Raw genomic sequence first — 11,931 nt, 5'->3', positions numbered from 1 at the left:
GAGACTCCAGCCGACCGGGGCCAATCAGAGGGTGGCGCGTGGGGGCGGGGCCATAGTTTAAACTAATTGTGCGCTCACCGCGCTGGCGCGAGCCCGCGACAAACACGATCCCGTGGAAGCGTGAGGCGGAGCGGGAGCGCGCGGCCAGGTAACCGGCGCGGGCCCGCGGCTGGCGTTCGGTCTGGGCGCCCGCAGGGATGCCCGGGCCTAAAGGGGGTGCTGGAGAGGCGGGTGCGAGCGGAAGGCCTCCTTCATAACCTACTCTGACTGGGGAGAATCTATCGGGGGTAAGGTTTGTGAGGAGGGGGGCATGTCCGGGTGGGAGGAGGTGCCGGCGTGCCTAGGGGGAGGGTCTGTTTGGGGGCGTGTCTGTGGAATTCTGTCTGCGACCGGGTCGGTGGGGGCGGGGGGCGGCTAGTGCGTGTTCCTGAAATGCTTGTGACCCAGAGGTCCCAGGGAAGTCTCCGCCTATTATTGTTAACAATAACAGTAGTAATACTAGTAGTAAACATTTTCCGAGCACCGGCTACGTTTCAGACATTGTGCCACACCCTTTATATGGATCATTTTTTAAATATTCCTAATTGTCCTATTATCCTTTATTACAGATGGGGAAACAGAGGTATTTTATAGTGTTTACTTAGGATTACATAGCTAGTGCGTGGTTGGCGTAAATAAGGAGTGGGGGGTAAGGGGCTGTGTGGGGGTGCGCGTTGTCTTGGACGAGTGACCTAATTTATTTTGAGCCTCATTTCCCAAACGTAAACAATGAACTTACCTGCCTTACCTACTTCTTGGGGTTGTTCTGAGGGTCAGATCAGTTAAGTTGTTTCATGGAAGCATCTTGGAATGTACAAATATGTGACTGTAAGTTACTGTGTGAAGGTTGTGGGTGGGAAAGAGCGTAACTGGCTTGATGCTGCCTCCTGTGGATGTCCTCTCTTGCTTACGCCCCAGGGGAGTGCTTCTCATCTGGTATTGGAAGAGTGTCTGCATGTTTGCCCTTCTAGATAGAGACAGTGTCTTTTGTCCCCGTATCCTGATGCCTAGGCAGGTATGAGTGAAACATGTCATGGCTATTAATGCATGCTTTGAAAGGAATGAGCTTTCGTGGACTGAAAGGAAATAGGAGCCTGGCTTTCCCATCTTCATTTAGTGGCTTTTGAACCTCTGTATTCTATCTTTTTGTCTGGAATGGCACTGCATTCTAAAAATGTCATATTTACTTGCTTTAATCCGTGTTTCCCTCTCTCTGGTGTCTGTTGCCTGGTCCTGTATGTCCAAAGTTCTGGAATGTCAAGTGTGTTACTCTGTGGTGGACAGAAGCCTTGGATAAGGGAAATGGGGCTACCTTGTCGAGCTATTTACTGCTGTGAATATATGGGAACCCAGAAGGAACATTCAGACCAAGTAAGGTAGCTTTCCATCAGCAAGGATGCGTATATGTGTTCCCTCTCTCTCTGTTCCTGTATGGTTCTCCTTGTAGAGGAAGAAGCACATAATTCTCTGTAAAAGCTTCCAAAGTACTCTTTTCTTGGCCCAAGTTCAAGCAAATGGTGAGTAATTGTAATGCCTGATTCTTAATCTAATGCCAAAGCTGTACTCCCCCAAAGCTAAAAGACCTTACCTGAAAGCTCATTTAAAAAACATTTCTATTTAGAATGTTCTTTTCTTTATTTATGGAATATGGGAGTGAGAAGAATGCCTTGAACTAGTACTTGAGTTCTAGAACTGTTAGGATGGGGGGAAAGCCCTGCCACAGGTGGCTAAACAGAGCGGATTGGGGAATGTTTTGACAGCTGTGTCTAATTGATAACACCCTATGGTCAGTAAGTATGTTGGGGGTCACTTATTTCAGCCTCTTACCCAGTGTTATACTAAACATATCAAAAGGTGTTGTCCGAACTCAAAATAAGCACTTCCAACGATAAGACCACTCCCAAAGGCAGTCCATTTCAATATTGAGCAATTCTAAGTAATAATAATTATTATTGTAGTCTAACAGTATTATGTTTTGTGCTCTGTGATTAATTTCATTTTACCCTTATATGCTTGCTTTTTGTTTTTTCACCATTCTTGCATTTTATTCCTTTTGTGTTAAACAGATGAATATATCCTTCAGATGTTTTCTTCAGTGAGTCAGTTAGTGGGAAACACTCTGTGTGGAAACATCTTTATTTCCTCTTCAGTCTTGATAGTTTAGCTGGGTACTAAGCTTCCAGTTATTTTCTCTCAGCATTTTGAAAATGTTATTTTACTGAAATTCTGACTTTTTGTTGTTACTTTTGAGAACTGTGCTCACAATTTAACTATCATTTTATTGTAGGTAACCTGCATTTTTCTCTGGTTGTTTTAAAGATCTTACTGTTTGTGTTCTGCAGTTTCATTATATGGTGTAGATTTAATTGTATCCTATTGGGAGCTTATAGTGATTCCTCAATCTGAGATTTCATACCTTGCATAAATTTTGTAGAAAAATTTGCAGTCATTCTGTTTTTAAATAGTGCCTCTCCCAGATCCCATATTTTAACTTATATTGGGCTTTTTTATTCTGTCCTCCACATCTCTTATCTTTCATAATTTCTGTCTCTTTCTTTGTTGCCTCTGAGTAATTTCTTTAAATCTATCTCCTAGCATACTAATTGACTCTTCACCTAGAACTAATTTACTTTGTGTGTGTGTGTATGTGTTTAAGGGTGGGAGGGGCAGAGGGAGAGGGAGACAGAGAATCTTAAGCAGGCTCCACGGCCAGTGCAGAGCCTGATGAGAGAGGGATCTCATGACCCTGAGATCAAGACCTGAGCTGAGATCAAGAGTTGGTTGCTCAACTGACTGAGCCACTGAGGTGCCCTGAGTTCTTATCTTCATTAGCTAACTTTTTCATTTTTAGAAGTACTCTGGTTCATTTTTAAATCTGCCTCTTTGTTTTCTATGGTATCTTGTTTTTGTCTCATGTTTTTTTTTCTTTTTATTAACATATAATGTATTTGTTTCAGGGGTACAGGTCTGTGATTCATCAGTCTTACACAATTCCCAGCGCTCACCATAGGACATACTCTCCCCAATGTCCATCACCCAGCCACCCCATCCCTCCCACCCCCCTCCACTCCAGCAACCCTCAGTTTGTTTCCTGAGATTAAGAGTCTCTTATGGTTTATCTCCCTCTCTGGTTTCATCTTGTTTCATTTTTCCCTCCCTTCCCCCTATGATCCTTTGTCTCATGTTTTCAATTCATATAATAATTTTAAATAAACTTGTAGTCTCTATCATGTTCAATTTTCTGAAGTTTTTAGGGGTATAATCCTGCCATTTGTTTTAACTGACTCTTGCCTATGGTGAATTGTTTCCCCAAGTATGTAGTAGTTTTGGATTGTAAGCTCATATTCAAAGGAGCATCATCTGTGGTAGTCTTATGTAGCTTGGATTGAGGTCAGTTCCCTCAAGAGCAGTTTCTTTTTTTTTTTTCCCAGTGTTAAGTCAACTTTGCTTAGGCATAATTTATGTACAATAAACTCTATTTAAAGTGAAAAGTGTTTTGACAGATGTATACACCTATAAAAAGCTGCCACAAAGTATAGAGCAGTTCTATCATGCCCCAAAGTTTCTGCATGCTTCTTTACAGTCCATGTTTCCCTTCACCTTGGCTCAGGAACCTTTTTTTTTTTTTTTTTTGAGGTTTTATTTTTTTAAGAGAGAGAGAGGAGTAGGGGGAGGGGCAGAGGGAGACTCCCTGCTGAGCAGGGAGCCCGACATGGGGCTCATCCTGGGACTCCCTGGAAGCTGAAGGCAGTTGCTTAACCAACTGAGCCCCCAAGTGCCCCGCTCAGGAACTGTTATAGATTAATTTGCATTTCCTAGAATTTCATGTAAGTTAAATCATGTAGTGTGTATTCTTGGGCCTACTTTCTTTCACATAGCATAATGCATGTGAGATTTATCCATTTAGTTGCATATATCAGTAATTTGTTGCTTTCTGTTGCTACACAGTATTCTGTTGTATGGTTATATCATGTAATTTTGTTTATTATTCACTGTTGATGGACTTTTGGTTTATTTCCAGTTTTTGGCTATTGTGAATAAAATTGGCTATGAGCATTCATGTACAAATCTTTGAGCATTTGTGTATTTTTCTTTTCAGAGTGGAATGGCTGGGTTGTATGGCAGTTGTATATTTAACTTTTTAAGAAATTACCAGTTTTCCAAAGTGGTGGTACCATTTTAGTGGTATGTGAGAGCTCCATTTGCTTCATATTCTTTTTTTTTTAAGATTGTATCTAATTATATATTTATTTATTGAGAGAAATATATTTATATATTATATATTTATTTATTGCACATGCTCAAGTAGGGGGAGGGACAAAGAGAGAGGGAAAAAGAATCTCAGGCTGACTCTGCTTTGAGTGCAGGGCTCGATATCACCACCCTGAGATCATGACCTGAGCCGAAATCAAGAGTCAGATGCTTAACTGACTGAGCCACCAGGGGCCCCTTGCTGTATATTCTTACCAATACTTGGTATTGTCAGCCTTTTAATATTAGCCATTTTCATGGAGGTATAGTAGTATCTCATCATGGTTTTAATGTGCATTTTCCTGATGACTGATGATGTTGAACATCTTTTCACATATTTATTGGCCATTCATTATATCTCCTGAAGAACTTTGTAGTTGCTTCTATTGGGCACTCAAGGCTATTCCCAACCTGGGACCAAAATGTATGTAATTCATCTCTACTCATAGATTTCCAGGCCATAAGCTTAGGCCACAAAACAACTATGGTTTTGAATTCCTAGGAGGGTTTTTCCTCCTACTTCACTGGGTGAGCAAGGTAAGCTTCCTTATTTCCCTGTGGACAGATTTTTTTTCCTGGTCTATCTTTTTATTGAATGCCTCAGCCTTTATACAAGGATCTCAGTTGCTCTTTGTGGGCTCAAAATCTGTCTCCTGGACAATGAGGAGGTTATAAATTCTTTACACAGCTAGCACAGCTATGCTGTCAGGTCACACTGTTCCTGGGATTTCCCTTACTTTCTCATGAGCTCAGTTTATCTATGTATCAGTTAGGATCCAATCAGGAAAGTAGAAACCACACATAGCTATTTTAAGAGTGAACTCAGTAAATGGAATTAGTTTAAACCCTTGTGGGAGGGCTGAACAAGCAGAAAGGGAATCTTAAAGTAACTTTGATGTAATAACTGCATTAAACAGCTACCTCATCTAGGACTGAAAAACAAAGGGAGGAAAGGTTGGAGTTATCAGAGCCTAGAAGTCTGAAGGGTTCTGGAGGAACTACACCCTGATTCTTGGAGAAGAGGGTGTTGCCTGGTGCTGCTGGTTTCTCAGGTGCTCACAGGAAGGGCCTGGAGGAGCCAGGTTTGGTTGAGCTCTGCCCAGCTGGTGCTGGTGCCTCTGAGGGGGTGCAGTGAGGCTGGTTCTGGGAGTTTAGAAAGAAGTGGGAAGGAACCCACTGCTGTTGTCAAGAAACAGCAAGCCATAGGAAGGAGGAAGTTCCATTTTCCCTTTAGCACCTCATATTGACAGAGCCTAACTGGAAGCCAGCTGGCAAAGGTGAAATGGGGTTGGCGAAGTCCAAGCCCCAATGTCACAGAGCAGAGTATAACAGGGTAGGTATGGAGCTGAGAGACAATAACTTAATTGGCGTAATCTAAAAGGACGTTTATTATATTTTCCCAAGCATTTCCAGGCGTATTTAGTAGGAAGATTTTCAGGTTATCTGGTTTATCATATCAACAGTCATAGCAATAGCTAACGTTCTTTTTTTTTTTTTAAAGATTTATTTATTTGACAGAGAGAGATAGTGAGAGCAGGAAAGCAAGCAGGGGGAGTGGGAGAGGGAGAAGCAGGCTTCCCGCTGAGCAGTGAGCCCAATGCGGGGCTCGACCCCAGGACCCTGGGATCATGACCTGAGCCGAAGGCAGATGCTTAACAACTGAGCCACTCAAGCGCCCCCCACATTCCTTTTTTTTTTTTTTTAAGATTTTATTTATTTTTGACAGAGAGAGTATACAAGCAGGGGAAGCAGCAGGCAGAAAGGGAGAAGCAGGCTCCCCACTCAGCACGGAGCCCTATGGCCTCCCACGTTCTTAATTTCTTTATTATGCTGAAAGTCTTTCCCCATGTCCAACCAAAATCTGTCTTCCTATAATTTCTACTCAGTAGTTCTGGTTTTGTCCTCTTGCAAGAGAACACAAGTTTTTCTCTTCACCTGCATGACAAGCATGCATATATTTGAAAAAAGTTTTCATGTTCTCCCTGCTAAACTTCTGTAGTTCTTCCCTCACGTTTGCCATGACATGACTTTTAGACCTTTCACCACAGTTGTTGTCATTCTTCACTGCATATACTCTGACGTTGCTCTTTAAAGGTGAGGCACAGAGTTGTCACACACCCCGATCCTGCATTGATGTTTTGGGTAGCTCTGTTACATTCATGGTTCATTGAGAGCATAACAGCCTCTCCTCCACCTCCCACTATAGGCAGCCTGCTCCCTCCCCTACCCCAAAGGCAGCCTTTTTTTTTTTTAAAGATTTTATTTATTTATTTGACAGACCGCGAGAGAGGGAATACAAGCAGGGGGGAGTGGGATATGGAGAAGCAGGCCTCTCGCTGAGCAGGGAGCCTAATGCGGGGCTGGGGCTTGATCCCAGGGCCCTGGGATCATGACCTGAGCCGAAGGCAGACGCTTAACGACGGAGCCACCCAGGCGCCCTGAAAGGCAGCCTTTTAAATAAGAACTGCTGAACCAGGTCTCTACCATCTTGTATTAGTTTGATTTCTTTCATTGTGAATGCAAGCGTTTATATTTAATTCTACTAAATTGTATTGTGTTGGTTTTGGTAACTGTTGAGATCTTTTTTGCCATAGCAAATCTAAAAACATTGTATTTTCTGTCCTTCACAGTTTATAATTCCAAAGCTTGACAAGCAGGCTTTATATATTTTCATTCTGTTTGGTAAAAGGCCTAAAAATGGTAGGTTTGAGAAGCAAGCTCTGTGTTACACCACTTTAAATCTTCAGCTGATGGAAATTTGGGGGGAATAGTTTTGATTATTCTTTCTGCTAAATTGGTGGAGGAGCTATCTGGAAAGGGCAGTATCTTGGCTGTCAATGAGGGGAGGAGAGAGTCAAGGTTAAGGGTTGGCCATTGGGCAGTCAGTCACCCTAATAAGGGACCACTTGGCAGAAGTAAAACGATCTGGTGGCCGTAGAAGGGAAAGAGGGCATATTGCACAGCATGCTCCTGAGTTGAGGCCTCTGTTGACAGCTGTGTCAGCTGCCCTTTCTGTCCTATTTAAGGACTGATTTCTTTGAAGCCAGTGCAGGAAATGCCAGTGATTCAGCCTTGCAGATTTCTTCTGCCTTACTGCAGCTGAGGACTGGTTTATATGGTGAGGAGTAAAGACTGTGTATACTTCAGACATATTTATTTGATCACTTGGTGCCTTCCTGTGACTGGCCAGAGACACTTGTTTTGCAGGCTGTCAAGTTTTTGGTACCCTATGACAAGGTGGATGCAATGTGACCCTAGCTCTTGGTCCTTTGTGTGGGTAGCAACTGTATTCTGCCCTGTAAGTGGGCATTTGTCAAGTGTCTCTGACTGCTGGATGGCCTTAGTGAAGGGCGAGGTAATAATAGCTTTTATTACCTACTTTCCTATCCTTTCTGTGGTGTGATGGTGTGAGTGTGAAGGAAACCTCTTGTTCTCTAAGAGTTTGCCACTGTACCCCTCATGAACTGTTGCAAAGTGGACCCTGTTTGGTTGCTGACCTCCAAAGTCCAGTTTCCTTAGGTAGTGAGCAAATAAGTAATGAGTGCCTGTTTTATCTCTCAAAGAGCTGAGTATGTGAAGAAGTGTGTAATACAGGATTTTCCTCCTTACCAACTGTTCAAACCTACAGGTGCTTTATAGGAATAATAAATATTTATACACGCTTGTATAAGTTCAAACCTATTGATACTTTACAAAAAAAATATAACAAATACACTCTTCACCTGGATTCACCAATTGTGAACATTTTGTTGCATTTGCTCTCTGTCCTTCATTTTCTGACACTTTTGACTGTTTCATGTGAACATCATGTTACTTCATCCTAAATATTTCAGCAGTGTTTCCTAAAAATAAGACTATCCTTCCTATATAACCACAATACAGTTAGCACTCAGGAAATTTAATATTGATTCAATACATCCAATGTACAGTACTTGTTCAGACTTCTCAAATTTTCCGAGTGATGTCTTTTATAGACTTTTTTCAAATCAGCCTTCATTGAAGGATCGTGCTTACATTTAGTCGCCATGATTTTGTCATGCCCCTTGAACAATTCTCTAATCTCTTAATCTTGAATTTTTTTTTCTATCATAGTATTGACATTCTTGAAGAATTTAGGTTAGATTTTTGCAGAATATTTTTTTAAAGATTTTATTTATCTGAGAGAAAGAATCCAAAGCCGACTCCACACTGAGTGCAGAGCCCAAGGCTGGGCTTGATCCCCCAACTGTGACATCATGACCTGAGCCGAAACCAAGAGTCAGATGTTTAACCAACTGAGCCACCCAGGTGACCCCAGAATATTTCTTAATTTGGATTTGTAGGATTGTTTTCTCCTGGTCAGATTCAGGTTAAACATTTTTAGCAGAACTATATAGGTTAATACATTAGTGTGATTAGTGAAGCTAGAGAACACATGGACGCAGTATTCAGTTTTGCATGACCATATATAATTTGGCACACAATTGTGTTGTCTAGTCTGTAAGCCCAAAAGGAATTAAGAGAAGAGGGAACTCCGTAGGCCCTGGAATAACTAGGAAAGACTTTGGCAGGAACATGGATAAAATTTGAGGTAGTTGGAGTATGGTTAGATAAGCTGCTATTTGGGTTTCCCATCCCACTATTAAGGTTGTGTATCATGAAAAATGAATTTCCTCTTCAGAGTTTATGTATTTTTTACTTTTTATTTTTTTAAAGATTTTATTTATGGGTACCTGGGTGGCTCAGTCGTTAGGCGTCTGCCTTTGGCTCAGGTCATGGTCCCAGGGTCCTGGGATCGAGCCTCACATCGGGCTCCTTGCTCGGCGGGGAGCCTGCTTCTCCCCCTCCCACTCCCCCTGCTTGTGTTCCCTCTCTCGCTGTCTCTCTCCTTCTCTCTGTCAAAAATCTTTAAAAAAAAGATTTTATTTATTTGAGAGAGAGAGAGAGAGCACAAGCAGAGGGAGCAGTAGAGGGAGAAGCAGGCTCCCTGCTGAGCAAGGAGCCCGATGCAGGACTCGATCCCAGGATGCTGGGATCATGACCTGAGCCGAAGGCAGCCGCTTAACCAGCTGAGCCACCCAGGCGCCCCTTTATGTATTTTTAAAAAGATTTTACTTACTTTATTTTTTTTTTTTTTAAAGATTTTATTTATTTATTTGAGAGAGAGAATGAGACAGAGAGAGAGAGAGCATGAGAGGGGGAAGGATCAGAGGGAGAAGCAGACTCCCTGCTGAGCAGGGAGTCCGATGCGGGACTCGATCCCGGGACTCCAGGATCATGACCTGAGCCGAAGGCAGTCGCTTAACCAACTGAGCCACCCAGGCGCCCCAGATTTTACTTACTTTAGAGAGAGAGATTGAGAGTGCAAGTGGGGGGAGGGACAGAGGGAGCGAGAGAGGGAATCCCACGCTGACTCCATGCTGAGCATGGAGCCTGATGTGGGGCTCAGTTTCACGACCCTGAGATCGTGACCTGAGCCAAAATCAAGAGTCAGATGTTTAACCGACTAAGCCACACAGGCACCCCTCCTCTTCAGAGTTTAGAGCTCTGTATCTTTTCTGATGTTTGTACTACTGGGAATCCTAATACTTTAGAGCTCTTGCTTTGGATTCAGAGATGATGCCCAGCGTTTTGCCAGCTGCGTAACCTTGGGAAAGTTTCTTCACTTGCAAGCTAGAAAGAGTATTAATAATATTTAAGAGGTTATTGTAATGCTGAAGGTGAAGTATTGCATAAATATTTGAATTAAAATATTTGAATGCCTTTAGGTGGGGACAACACTTTGGGTTTTACCATATGCTCCACTGGAGAATCCATTTCTTTTACCTGCCTTACTCCTGAAGGTATTTGAATTTACCACTGCTGGATAACTGAAGGCATGGAAATGAGAGAGGCTCATGCAGAGAGAAGGAAGACTGGCTTGATCAGTTCAGAGTGTACACTGGAATAGTGGGAAATAAGGTTGAATAAATGACTTAAAGGCCATATAATGGAGGATTTCAAAAATTAAGCCAGATAATTTAGGTATGATGCTTTAGGCAGAAGAAAGCCATGGAAGGTTTTTGAGTAGGAGAAACACACTTGGGAATGAAGGTGGTATGGAGCCTCCTGAGGAAGGACCTTTCCTGGTTTGGAGACCAGAATCCTAATAGGGCAGGGCCTTCCCAGTGCTGACCAAAGTGGGTGGGGGTGTGGTGTGGTATGGTTTGGCAATCTTGCCACAGGAGGCCAGAATTTCTGCCCCAGTGACTCTTCCTGCTCTGCGACTGACTCACCGCATTGACCTAGGTTGTGTGGCTTCCCTTCCAGTTGCTGTCTGATCTACAGAACGCTGGAGCTGCCCAGAATGATATGAGGCTGAGCTGACCAACAGTGGGTGGGATGGGAGAATGAACAAGCATTCCTGTCCCTTTTCCCCTTCCCTGGGTAGATGCTAATTCTAAGCCAGACTGCCAGGGATCTCTTTGTCCAGGTCTGAGAAAGCTGTCCACCAGGAAGTAAGTTCAGGATGGTTCCTGCTCTCTCTGGTTTTTCATAGATCAGCTTTTTCCTGAACAGAAGCTTTACTATTTTCTTTTTTCCTGATTCATGTTCTTCATAGTAACTTTCTTTCGGTTAACTTGAGGCACATGGGTTACTGCAGGAGGTAGGAAGACAGGTTTAATAGATATATTCTTATTGTGTGTATGTGTGTGTGGGGGGGTGTCCAGAGGTTTCAGTGATCCCTGATCTGAGGTAGATTATCCAGAACTTCTGTGAGCTACATACTAAACAATGGCTCATACCCATAGGGGCGATTACAGAGAGATATCCTGGTCTTAAGCCATCATTTCTCAGCTACTGTGTTTCAGAACCATTGTGGTGTACTTTAGTGTCCCAAGTTATTTTCTTTCCCTTTGAAAGACAGCAGTGAGGAATACAGAAGGGGGAGGGGTATGGATTAGGATATGTTTGTGGATTATGCTAAAAGTCGGGGTGACTAGGTTTCTAGTCCTGACTGTTGCTAACCAGCTGTGTGACTAGAGACAAATTGCCTAACCTCAATGGACTGAGTGTTCTCATATGTAAAAATGAACAGTTTGGATTATATGATCTGGAAGATTTCTTTCAGGGTCAAAATTTATGATTATATAATGTGATTGTAAAGTAATATAATCTGTGACATATATTGCACATATCTTGTCCTCTTAGTTGTAGTTGTGGGACACTTAATATTTGTAAGTTTGTCCTCAAAGTAATTGTGTTCTCAGCCTTTGTATTTATTCTGGCGATGCTGCCAATGCTCAGAATATTTTTGGCTTCTAAGCCAATCTTTTGAATATCCTCAGAAGTAGCAAATCGTCACTCTTTTTTTTTTTAATTTTTTTATTGTTATGTTAATCCCCATACATTACATCATTAGTTTTAGATGTAGTGTTCCGTGATTCATTGTTTGTGCATAACACCCAGTGCTCCATGCAGAACGTGCCCTCCTCAATATCCATCACCAGGCTAACCCATCCTCCCACGCCCCTCCCCTCTAGAACCCTCAGTTTGTTTTTCAGAGTCCATCGTCTCTCATGGTTCTACTCCCCCTCCGATTTCCCCCCCTTCATTCTTCCGCTCCTGCTACATTCTTCTTTTTTTTTTTTTCTCTTAACATATATTGCATTATTTGTTTCA

General features: G+C 42.5%; 1 protein-coding gene across 3 annotated transcripts in view; it reads left to right on the top strand.

The window, feature by feature from the left end:
• Positions 1 to 16: 16 nt before the first annotated feature.
• NUMA1 (nuclear mitotic apparatus protein 1) overlaps positions 17 to 11,931 on the top strand; it is a 70,994-nt gene continuing 59,079 nt past the window's right edge. The window contains exon 1 of one of the 3 annotated variants that reach the window (XM_078058500.1): positions 17 to 148. The gene's annotated coding sequence lies outside the window, so the exon portion shown is untranslated. The other 2 variants (XM_078058499.1, XM_078058501.1) reach the window with 2 other exon arrangements.

Source organism: Halichoerus grypus, chromosome 11, assembly GCF_964656455.1.
Source record: "Halichoerus grypus chromosome 11, mHalGry1.hap1.1, whole genome shotgun sequence".
NCBI classification, from domain to species: domain Eukaryota; kingdom Metazoa; phylum Chordata; class Mammalia; order Carnivora; family Phocidae; genus Halichoerus; species Halichoerus grypus.
Note: the sequence above shows the minus strand (reverse complement) of the source record. Positions and strands in the feature narration are given on the sequence as shown.